Consider the following 13,819-nt stretch of genomic DNA (forward strand, 5'->3'; position numbering starts at 1 on the left):
ACATGTGTGAGTGTGTTTGCGGGAAAATGTAATAACTAACTGTAAGGCAAAGCTTCATGAGACATTTCTCTGTCATCATCATCGTCATCATCATCTTTCTGGCCTAAGTATTTATCATGTGGAAAATTATGTGTAAGATTTATATGAAAGTGGATAGCCTATTTTTATACAGGCATAAGGTAAGCGATAGTTAACATAAAATCAATAATTTGTTAGTTCACTTACAGTTTTATAATTTGCTTTCAAAGAATTTTATTATTGTACGGTATGTGTTTCTCATAATTGGAGACACTGGGCATCAGCCTAACATCATAGATACATTTTTTAAAAAATATAACAGTGTTTCCAATACTATATTATGAATGATAGTAATGGCATATGCCGTAAAAATTTTATAATGATTTATTCATTAGTGTATAGGTTAGGCTACCTGAAGCAATCATAGGTTACACTAGGCTACCATCATTATCAATGCATGAATTGTCATACCTGTATATAAATATGATGTTTTTCACATTATCTTTTCATTTTTGATGTCTAATGTTAGTAATATGTGCAACATCTACAGTATTTTGTATCATATAACACAATATGGCTGTAGGTACTGACAAACAGATGATTTATCTTGTAAACAGATGACATCAACTTATGGCACTGATAAATATAATACTGTAAGTGTATTTTCTCTCACTTATGATTTTTTTGGTTTCTTTCCTCTAGCTTACTTTATTGTAAGAATACAGTATATAATGCATATAACATTCAAAATATGTGTTAGTCAACTGTTTGTTGTGGGTAAGGTTTCCTTCCAGTCAAATAGGGCTTTTGGGGGGAGTCAAAAATTATACATGGATTTTTTATTGTGTGGGAGATTGGCACCCCATTTCCTGTGTTGTTCAAAGGTCAAGTGTAGGTCATTTGTCTTGTGAATTATGATACCATAATATTCAAAATAAGGTGAGGGGCATCTGGTTGGCTCAAATGGTAGAGCATGTGACTCTTGATCTCAGGGTTTCAAGTTTGAGCCCCATATTTGGCATAGAGATTAATTAAAAATAAAGTATTAAAAAATAACTAAGATTTTTAAAAAATACAAAAATAAAATAAAGTGAAATTAGAGTCTGCTAAACATCAATTCATATATTTAAATACACTACCTTTAAAAGATAAAATTAAAAAACATTTAACAGTTAAAATTTTGAAATAGAGGAAAAGTTAATATAATATGAACTGTTAATAATTATTTTGATAGAAATCAGTTGGTTTGGAGGTTTACCTAGCACTAGATATTATCTCAGACAATCTAGTCAACTTTTCTATTTATGCTCTGTGAAATGTATTTGGGATTTTTTTTTATATACATGTATATATATATATATATATATATATATATATACATATTATAAATACATATGCATTTAATATCAAGTCATTTAATATCATGTCGTTAGATATCTAGTAAATGGCTACTTCAACTAAGGTATTTTTAAAATTCAGACTCTGTGACATTACAAAAGGTTAAACACTATAATTCTCCAATTGAAATATTATATCTTGAAATCCATAAAGACATAAATCCCTCTGTTTATTTGCAGTATTCTATTTGTGGATCTCTATATAACTGCACTATATCTTCCCAGGATGACCCCATGGCCTGCTAGACAGAGAGACCTTTAGACCATCTCATTGCTAGACTGACATGTATATTAGAAGAGACATTCTTTAATCTATAACTGTACAGTATATCATATTTCCATTTATCTTGTGCATCACTATATTTTATTGATGCTTCTTGATGTGTTCAAATAAGTTATGCTCTCATGCCAAAAGTGATTGTACTGTCTCTGTTTTTACTGGTTTACCATTTTCTCTAGGGAGCTGACTAAGAGGCATACTTTTGAGATTGCTGTTAAGTGAAAGTTAATACAAATCCTGACAGAAAATGTTGAAGTATTTTAAAGAAACAAGAAAGAAAGAAAGAAAGAAAGAAAGAAAGAAAGAAAGAAAGAAAGAACAAAAAGAAAGAACAAAAGAAAGAAAGAACAAAAGAAAGGAAGAAAAAAGAAAGAAATGTTTTACTGTTTTCTACCTCTAGTTCTTTAATGTGACTGTTTAAGTTTCTACAAATTAAAAATAAAATATGTTACATGACCCTTTATAAGTGTGTCCAAATCAGAAGACACAGATGAAGACTCACTTACATCTAGAGAGAATTCATTCATTCCACAGGATAAATTTGCTGAAATGGGATTATATGGAAACAGAATTTTGGCTAAGGAAGTGTCTTCTAGAATATTAGTTCTCATATCTTCTAGAATACTAGTTCTGATATGTTTTAGTCTTGGATCATTTTGGGGGCCCAAAAGACCTCTAGTATTGGTGGACTTATTGAACATTTTTTTTCTTCAAGTAGAGCCAACCTGGTTTCTACATCTTTAAGCCTCTAGTTCTAGTGACTACAGAATATTAATTGTGCCATGATTAGAAATATACCATATTTAAATCACTTCTGGTGACTGTGATGCATTTAGGATGAACTGGAAGGCCACTAATGATCACTGATAGTTATATGAAAGCCTCTGACAAATCCCAGTAGGAGAAAAGATCACCTATTTCACAGTGTTATTTTCAGCATTAATGTAAATATAGACAGTTTCTGTACATAGTAGGAGATAAAAATATTTTCTCTTTATTCCCAGTATCAATTCATCTTTTATTTTTCTCTAAGAGCTCAATTTATTCTTATTGACATCTTTATACTAGGATCTGGAAAAGTTGAAGATATTTTTGTGAGTTCCACTGGTAATCTTTGATTGTATTGAAATACTATCTCCACAGCTGGTTAATCATCTCAAGTGAGATCAGTTTGTGTAACCAGTCTGACATTGAATTCGGGGGAAAAAAACTATTTGGTTGCTTTATTTTATTAATTCAGACAACTGAATGGTTAAAGGACAGCCAAATAATTACCTCATGAAAAATCATGAGAGCTTTAGTAATACTTTTTAATCTCTACCTCTGATTAAATATGGAAAATAAGAGCAATGAAGAGGAAATGAAGTTGATGTTTCTAATCTTAGAAGGCTCTTTTCATTTCCTGATAACAGTAATCAAGAATTCCTTAACTTTATCTATCTATCTATCTATCTATCTATCTATCTATCTACTTACTTAAATTTAATTCCAGGATAGTTAACATACAGTGTTTTATCAGCTGTACAATATACTACTTCAACAATACTATATGTTACTCAGTGCTCGTTAAGATAAATGTACTCCTAATCCCCTTCACCTATTTCACCCATCCCTTCCACCCACCTCTCCTCTGGTAACCATTTGTTTATTCTCTATAGTTAAGAGTCTGTTTTTTGGTTTGTTCCCCCCCCCCACCTTTGTTAATTTGTCTTGTTTCTTGAATTCCACATTTGAGTGAAGTCATATGGTGTTTGTCTTACTCTGACTTCACTTAGCGTTATACGCTTTAGATCTATACATGTTGTTGCAAATGGCAAGATTTAACTCTTTTTATGGCCCAATAATATTCTATTATATATACATACCACATCTTCATTTTCCATTCATCTATCAATGCACACTTGGGCTGCTCCCATAATTTGGCTATTGGACATAATGCTGCAATAAACATAAAGGTGCATATATCTTTTCAAATGAGTGCTTTTGTATTCTTTGGGAAAATACCTAAGGAATTTTTTAAAAATTTATAATCTAAAAATGAGTGACATTTTAATGGAAAAGGACCTAGAAAATCTTCTCCTGCAACATAAAATTAATACCCCTAATTAAATATTCTTAAACTTTTAATTCAAATATACACACACAAGGGGTGCCAGTCAGTTAAGGGTCTGACTTTGGCTCAGGTCATGATCTCGCAGTTTGCGGGCTCAAGCCCATGTCAGGCTTTGTGCTGACAGCTCAGAGCTTGGAGCCTGCTTTGGATTCTATGCCTCCCTTTCTCTGCCTCTCCCCTGCTTATGCTTTCTCTCTCAAAAAATGAAATAAAATAAACATTAAAAAAATACACACACGCAAAAGTGTATGTGTCGTAAGTGTACAAGCAACAGATACTCACAAAATAAACATATCTATTGTACTAATTTTTTTTAATTCAAAATTTATTAATTTAATATAGCAATAATAAAACCATCATGGTAACATAATATATTTTTGTGAAAAATAACCATATTTTCCAAACAAAAAATGTGAGAAGAGTGGTATTGTTTTATAGTTTTTCAAATTTCTTTAACATCTGTATTAACAGAAGGAAGTTGGATTTTATATCAGCTTCTGCATTTAATCTGTTGCTATATGTTGTTTGATTGAATACTTTAAAGGAAATGTAGCCTTTGCAAATATGCAGTTGGGAGGGAAAGTGGGGTTAATATCTTTTTTCAGATTATTATGGATTTTTTTTTGACACTACAGGAAAGCTCTAGTGGTAATTTCTTAAAGGTAAATTAGAATGTGGGATGGAAACTGTACTACTCTGTCACCCCTCACACCTCTTGCACTTCTACCCTGGATACATATTGCCATATGAGATGAATTTCACCTAGTTTTGGACTTCATATGAATGGAATAATACTTGAACACTTGTGAAAGAGTAGCAGAAAAGATGGAACAAAACGTCTTAGTATTATTATCAAGACAATTTTCCCTTTGGAGATCCACCTGCAAGAGTCCCAGGGATGACTAGGGTTCCTCTAACTACCCTTTCAGAACCACTATATTGTATAATATATTATTATAGGAATACACCTATTTTTTTGCCTATTCTGTTATTAATAGATCTTTAGATTGTTTATTGGAAGGGCCATCCTTTCCCTCATTATTCTTTGGTTTACTTTCGTTTTATGTGCATCTTTTTCTGGACTCTATAATACTATATTATTTTAGCTAATATCATAGTAATATAACAAAATCTTATTTATCGTGTCTTTATAATAATATGATATATACCATAGACTAAGTCCTCCAATTTTTTCCTTGTATATTTTCCTATTTTTGGACTTTTTATCTCAATATTAATTTTAAATTCTAAAATATCTGTGCAATGGCATTTTATCTCTGTGGACTCTTATAAAACATTGATTATATTTATTCTGAGGCATATTATATTTTTGATGCAATGGTTGATAAAACTTTCTTTTAAAATCCATTTTTAATATTACTGATTTGTGGGAATACAATTAATTTTTCTAAACTGTGAACTTATTAATTTACTTAGTTATTTTAATAATTTAGAATAGATTTTGTTTGCTTTTCTCATGCAAATTTATGTCATCTAGAATGACAACTATATTTCCTCTTTTCCACTATTTCTTTTACTTGTTTGACTGCATTAGCTAGGAAAACCTCAAGCATAATATAAAATAGAAACAATGATATCAGATAGTACTGCTTCATTCCCAAATTCAAAGGGAAAAGTCTACAAATTTTATTAAGTTTACATTTACCATACATTTATGGACAGTCCCTTTGTAATCCCAGTTTACAAAGACTTTTATGTATTGAGTGTAAATGTTATCAAATTCATCTTCTGCACATAAAATATGAGTTTTTTAAATTATCTTAATAATAGTAAATTATATTGAGACACTTTTAAAAGAAATTTGCATTCCTAGAATAAATCTAAATTGGTTGGGATTTTACACACACTCACTCACCTCCTCCCTCACTGCCCCTCAAATAAATTCAAGTTGCCAACTTTAAAATCCATATTCATAAGAGAGAATTGCTTGGAACTTGCCTTTTCTTATATTATCCTTGTCAGGTTTTGGTATTAAGGCAATCTTAAGTCAAGTTGGAAGCTACTTTTATTTTTGTTTGTGTGTAAGCTGGAATTTTCTTTGTTGAGGGAGGAGTAGTTTAATTGTTTATTCAATATCTTTAATGGTTAAAGACTACAAATTTTTATATCTTTTTGTTTATTCATTAAGGTATAATATATACACAACAAAATGCCTACATCTTTAGTGTGGAGTTCCTTGAGTATTAGCAACATTATATTTAACAACAGTTATATACCCAACTTTAAATTCCTCTGTGTCTTTTTCTAGTCACCTCTCTCTCATACCTCCCCCACTTCCACCCTTGAAAACAACAAATTTCTTATTTCTGTAACTTCAGATTAATCTCACCTATTATTAGATTTTTTGTTAGTGGAATCATGCAGGATCTATTCTTCTGTATTTGCTTGCCTTTTTTCAATGTAATGTCATTGAACTGCATCCATATTGTTGCATGAATAGTTTATTCGTTTTTATCACTTAATCTTATCCCACTATATGAAATATTACAAGGTATCCATTTTCCGCTAATGAAAATTTGGGTTTTGTCCAATTTATGGCTATTATGAGTAAGGCCACTACGAACATTTTTATACAGGATTTTGTGTTGACATGTATTATTGTTAGGTAAATGGCCAGGAATGGATTGTTAGCTCATGGGTGAATGTCTGTTTAATTTGATAGGAAAATGCACATTAGTTTCTCAAAGGTGTTGTGTCATATTTTACTACCACAGAATATGTGCAATCTCCAGCTACTCTACATCTTCCAACATTTGGTAATGGCAGTCTCTTTCATCTTAATGTGTCAAAATGAAATGTCATTTGGTTCTAATTTGCATTTACCTTATACTTCTCTCATATTAACACATTTTCATGAATTTTTGGCCAGTCAAAAATATTTTGCAAAATCTCTGTTCAAGTCTTTTATCCATATCTAGATGTGCTGCTTTTTTTTACTACTATTAATATTTTTAATGTCTTATCCTTAAAATCTTTTGCCATACGCATGTGTTAACAAACACTTTCTAAATATCTGTAGCTTGTTTCATTTACTTAAAGGTGCCTTTTGACAAATAAACATTTGTAATTTAGATGAAATTCATTTGTATATATTTTTTATAACAAGCAAAATAAATGTGTACACAAAAATTCATAGCTATTCACCTATATTTTCTTACAGAAGTTTCATAAATACATTTATCTGTAGTTTGGAAGTGTCTTCCATTATTTTTAAAATACAATAATTCAATTTTTCTGTGGTATCCACTATTCTCATTGAGAAATTAATGATTAGACCTTACTGCTCCTTTGATACTAATATATGTTTTTTCTAACTAACTTAAAATTTTCTCTTTGTATTTAGTTAAAAAATTTTTTTAATGCTTATTCATTTTTGAGAGACAGAGACAGAGCACCAGCAGGGGAAGGAGAGAAAGAGAGGGAGACCAGAATCTGAAGCAGGCTCCAGGCTCTCAGCTGTCAGCACAGAGCCCTATGTGGGGCTTGAACTCATAAGCCTTGAGATCATGACCTGAGCTGAAGTTGGAGGCTTAACCGACTGAGCCCCCCAGGTGCCCATCTTTGTATTTAGTTTTAAGCTAATGTACATGATGCCAGTAGATGTAGTTTTCTTTGTACTCAATTTACTTGGGCTTTTGTAATACTACTTAAATCTGTGACTTATTTTTTGTCAGCTTTGGAAAATTCTTCACCATTATCACTTCAAATATTGTTTCTTCCCAATTCTATCTGTTCTCTCTTCTGCGAAACCAATTACACATATATTGGCCTTGTAAAAATCTCTCTTCCAGGTTTGCTTAATGATTCTTTGTGCATAATTTTTACCTGTTCATTCTTGTTTAACTAGAATGGATATATTCTTTGGCTTTATTTTTCAGTTCACTAAGCCTCTCTTCAACTTTGTCTAATCTACTAATTTCTAGTTTCAGTTATTGCATTTTTTTTTTAATTTTCAGTTTTGCAATGTGTTCAATGTTTTCTGTTTCCTGTTCTGTGATAACATCCTTTATTTGGCACAATTTTTCAAATCTGAGCTTTGGTACTTATGAAACCTGGTAAATTTCTGTTAAATTCTAATTCCTGTGAGGTAGGTCAACAGAGCGCTATCTAAAACATGTTAAATTAATCAGTATATTCTTTGGTAGACTTATATCTGATGAAAGATTTTCTTAGATTCTTAGCTTCTCAGTTTCAGCTGTCAGAATAAAAATTGCCTTAAGGAGAGAGTAAAGTTCTTGTCAATTTATTCTTTCTTCCCCTTTTTCTGTATTTGGCCCTGAAAGCCTAGTTCTCTAATGCTTCCAGTAAAATATTTCAACTAGAAGATTAATGTGAAACACTTACTTTTGTATAAAATTTAATCACTTAAATTTTGATTTTTTTCAATTGTTGATATGATATAAGAGAACTGGAATAAATTAGAGAGTGTTGGGAAAGAAAAATATACTTCAATTAATTGGAAATATTAATTTTTTTAAAAGGCCATATGTTTTATAACTTTTTGGATTTTTAATTAATTTGCTTTTTGATGTTTGCTAACCTATATAACCTATAACCCATATAATTGTATTTCAATTACCTTTACTCTAGATATTCATATTTTGATCAATTTAGCATTATAGACTGTTCCATAACCTATTCTAATGAAATAATACTGAAGAAATATCCATCTTAAAATGGATATTCATGTAAAAAAATCTAGATTGGAGATTTTTAAAAATAAATACATGAATCAAGTGTATGAAGAATGAATATATAGATTCCTTAAAATATTAATTTCCCATTACCAAACACAGAAGCCATTATTATTTGTACTTTATTTATATATTATAATGGTAGTTTTAGAACATGATCCCATATTTTTTTGATACTTTTTCCACTGAGAGGTGGATTCTAACTTTTCCTTTTGAATCTGTTCAGGCTTGTGACTACTTCATCCACAAGAATATAACATAAGTTACTCTATGGACTTTCCAAATTTGGTAACAAAGGGCTATGTGATATTTATCTTTTGCTGAAACGCTAATTCTTAGAGATGTGTCATAATATAAGAAGTTTGGCTACCTTAAAAATCCCATAATGTAAGTCCAAGCTGAATGGGCAAGCCTGTGTAGCTATTCTGTTCACTAATTTCAGCCTAGCCTAGGCACTGTGTCCTCCCAGACCAGGTGCTAGACACATGAGGAAGAAGCCTCCAGATCATTTTAATCTCCAGCTTTTTGAGTAACTCCCAGCTGTTCTGGTCTTTCTAGCAAAGAGCCCAAATATGGTGATTCAGAGTCTATTTAAAATTGTGATCCACAGACCACTAGGAAATTAAAGTAGGTCTCTTTTGGTATTAAAATTTAGTGATTTGGTATTAAAAACTAGAAAACTGGAACATAACTTGAACCTGGAGCCAAAATCTGAGGAGTTTCATAAAACACAAAACAAAACAAAATAAAACAAACACAGAAACATTATGACATGCTGATTTGAGGGCCAAGTGTATGGAAGCCTGCAGTTCTTGAAGAACTTGTCTATGAAGTGTTGAAAGGAATTGAGGGAAATGTTACTGGAAGCTTGAGGAATGGAAACTCTTACCTTTGACAATCTTTCTAGTCTGCAAAAGATTCTCAAAGTAAGAAAGACCTTAAGAAAAAAAAATCAAATCTCAGAAAAGCATCGCCTTAGGATAAAAATAAAGATAAGGTTTGAGAAAAAATTCTTTGTTAAGTTACCAGAAAGATTTAAGGTACTTTCTCATAGATATATCAGAAATACATAACGGCTTCTAAAAATCTGGGGTAGGCCTTGCACATACTGCTAAATCACAGTATTTCTAAGAATATTTACGGCTTTATCATACAACAATTTTTGCGTTGTGTAACTTAAGGTAGTGAAAGGATTAAGTGAAAGATATTTATAGTTATAGCTTTTGTCTAATGAATTGAATTTTGTCTAATGAACAAATTATGCATTAAAAAAACCTGTGTTTTAATGGGTTACACCAGCCTGCACTAAAAGGAATAGAGACAATATAAAATTTAAAAAATGGTCTTTAGGTCTGTAAATTACCATGTTCAGTAAACTCAACATGGGAAGAGTGGAGTCACACACTGCCGAGAATCATTTTCAGGGAGCAGGCCTGAATTCTAGTCAAATAACTGGCTTGTGGGTGTGTTTCATTTACAGAATCACTAGAGACTAATAACTTTTGTGTACCTTTTCTTTCTTCTACTTTTTTTTTTGACTGAGATATAACTGACATATAACATTATGTTGGTTTCAAGTATACAACATAATGATTCAGTATATGTACATATTGCAAAATGATCACCATAATAAGTCTAGTAATATTCATCACAACACACAGTTACAATTTTTTTCTTGTTATGAGAACTTTTAAGATCTACTTTAAGATTTAAAATAGTGTCTGTTGTAATCCTAACGTGATGGTTTATTCTATGTGTCAATTTGATTGAGCTAAGGGATGCCCAGACAGCTAATAAAACATAATTTTTGAGTGTGTCTGTGAGGGTGTCACTGAAAAAGATGAGCATTGGAATTAGTAGATTGAGTAAAGAAGGTGCCCACACCATGATCTTGGGCATCATCTAATCTGTTGAGGGTCTGAGTAGAACAAAAAGGTGGAGAGTGAACTCACTCTCTCTGCTTGAGGTAAGACATCCATATTCTCCTGCCTCTAGACACTAGTGTTCCTGGTTCTTGGGCTTTCAAAACCAGGACTTTACACTTTTGCACCTCTATCCCCTGGTTTTCTGACCTTCAGACTTGGACTGAACTATGACACTGAGTTTTATGGTTCTCCAGCCTGAAGATGGAAGATTGTGGAAATTCTTGCCCTCCATAATTGTGTAAGCCAATTATTTTTTTTTTATGTTTATTTATTTTGAAAGAGAGAGCATATGTGGAAGCCAGGGAGGGGCAGTAAGAGAGAGAGAGAGAGCAAGAGCGGGGGGTGGGGGGGGGGCGGATCTTAAGCAGGCTCCCACTGTCAGTGCAGAGCCTGATGTAGGACTCCATCTCATGAATCATGAGATCATGACCAGAGCTTAAACCAAGAGTTGGACACTTAACCAACTGAGCCACCCATGTGCCCCTGTGAAAGCCAATTGTAAACTCCATATACAGCTATATATATTTCTTTGGAGGACCCTGACTAATGCACCTATGCAGTCCTACCACTGAAGGTTGGATATGGTGGTGGTGACAGGAGGCATGAGCAGATCAAGAGAAACTAACTAAAAATTGAACCTGTATCTGTATCTAAATTAAATGATGGCCTCCCTGACCATGAGCTTGATCTTTTTCGGGGAGAGGTGGGGTCTTGAAAGGGAATGACTGCTTTGCTCATAGGAATTATACAAATAATTTATGGTCAGAAGTCATATTGGCATAATATTTTTTTTTAATAACAGAGAATTCTTTGTCCTTTCTCCCATAAAAAATTTGAGTGTATGCCTCCTTTTTGTGAATCTGAGTGGGCTATGACTGCTTGACCAGCAGAGTATGGCAGAAGTAATGTTATGTGACTTTTGAGGCTGTCTAAAAAATTAGGCACCTTATTTCCTACATAAGTTGTTCTAGAAGTTCTGAGTCATTTGGACCATTTGCATATAGGAAGAACATTACCTACATTAACTTCTAATTAACCTAAGCCCTAAAGTCAGGATTTTATAATTTTCACCAAAAACCAATATATAATTATATTATCTAGATCTCTATTTTCCTCAAAATTCTAATAATTATCATATGATCAATTGAAACAGATTTATGGTTGACTTTTACCAATGTAGAAACAAAAATAGAGTGTCATGTACATTAACTTGCAAATATATTTTTTAATGGTTATTATTTTTGTTGTTTCTGGAAGTAGTTACAGGGAAAAGTGTTTGTAGAGGAGAAATCAGTCTAGTTAAATAAGGGCAAGAACTGCCTAGGCCAAATCTGGATTTCAAGGGCCCATGGTTTCAATTTAGAGACAGAGAATATAAGAAAATAAAATATGATGGATATGTCATGATTATTACTAAATGGCTAATTGTCTTACCAATTTATCCTTATTTTCTCCAAAGTTTAATTAATCTAAATATAGGTAAACACCAATGATTAAGAAGATTAGTCATAAAGTAAGAGTCTATTGTTTATCAAGTTTCTACTCAATTATCCATTTGAGTTTTTATTCAGACTTCGTTTATGTTAGGTACCACTTTATATCTTTTCATTCATGGTTCCTAATTCATTGAATTTTAGCTAATTCTTTGTACTGAAAGTAATAGGGAATTTGCTTTTCCACATATTTCAGTGGTGTTAAAGATTTTTTAAATAAATTTCAAGGACAAGTGTTTTGATTTATAGGACCAATGTTATATGAATAAACATTGAGTACCTATAAAGGCTTTAACTTCCGTAAGGTTACTCAATTTTATTGAATCAAGATCTTCTGTTTTGATTGCTCAGTATTAGTCACCATATACCAGATGTAGAGCCTAGTAATTCTCTCTAGGTCTTTGAGATTGTTTATGAAAGGAAATTATTGTTTATAAATTCATCAGTGCAGTCTTTTTACAACATATATTTCAACAACAGCATTCTAAACTTAGTATGAAGGAAAATGAAGCACCAAATTTACTTTTATTTAAAATTACTAAAATTTGATTATTTTTATTTTCATAGAGCAGGGTACATTGCTTTTAACCATCTGTGTTCTTTGGACATTGTTGTAATGGAAATAATGTAATGTAATAATAATTAAAATATAATTTCCCTACACTATGACTACCTTTGTAACAATAAGGTATACATACATTGGATCTCCCTGAACTTTTTTTTTTAAATTCATTTGTTTATTTTGAGAGACAGAGTGAGCAAGGGAGGGACAGAGATAGAGGGAGAGAGTACATTGCAAGCAGGCTCTGTGCTATCAGCACAGAACCCAACATGGCGTTTGAACTCACACACTGTGAGATCGTGACCCAGCTGAAACAAGGAGTTGGAGGCTCATGGACTGACCCACCCAGGAGTCTCTTGATCCCCTTGAACTTCTGATTAAACAAAAGCATAGATACATTTACAAAAATAACTTAAAAATATGTAACTAGATTCAGAAGTCCTAAATTCCATTCCAATTTATTCTTAAGTGTATAAGAAATAGGGAATGCAAACATTCTAAGGAAAATTTAATTCACAGGAGAGTAACTTTATATTCACAAATCACAAGAGTATTAAAAATAATCAAGCTACAACAACTTGCTAATGAACACACAATATAAAAATAGGTTGTGACATCAAAAACACAAAAATAGAGGGGAGTAAAATGGTAGAGCTTCTGTATGTGATCAAAGTTAAATTATTATCAGCATAAAATTGACTGTTGTATCTGTAAGATTTTTTATGTAAGCCTCATGATAACCACAAAGGAAAAAAAAAACCTAGATTCACAAAAAATAAAGAGAAGGGAATAAAATAATACCATTATTGAAAATTATCAATTCACAAAGGAGGTCACAAGAGAGGAAGAAATGAAGAAAAGGAAATACAAAAGAACCAGAAAACAATGAATGAGAGAGAGGCGGGGGGGGGGGGGAGTGAGTGTGAGCGAGTGCACAGTTAGGGCAGGGGCAGAGAGAGTTTGGGACAGAAGATCTGAAGCAGACTTTGCACTGACAGTAGAGAGCCCAACGTGGAGATCAAACTCACCAACTGTGAGATCATGACCTGAGCTGAAGTCAGACACTTAACCAACTGAACCATCTAAGTGCCCCCAGAAAGCAATGAATACGATAGCATTAGTAAGTCTTTACAAATCAATAATTATGGGATGCCCGAGTGTTCAGTCAGTTGAGCGTCCAGCTCTTGATTTTGGTTCAGGTCCTGATCTCAGGGTTCATGGATTTGTGCCCACACTGGGCTGTGAGCTGACAGCATAAAGCCTGCTTGGAATTCTCTCTCTCCCTCTTTCTCTGCCCCTCCCCTGCTCACACTCCT

This window comes from Neofelis nebulosa, chromosome 4 (genome assembly GCF_028018385.1).
Source record: "Neofelis nebulosa isolate mNeoNeb1 chromosome 4, mNeoNeb1.pri, whole genome shotgun sequence".
In the NCBI taxonomy this organism is placed as follows: Eukaryota; Metazoa; Chordata; class Mammalia; order Carnivora; family Felidae; genus Neofelis; species Neofelis nebulosa.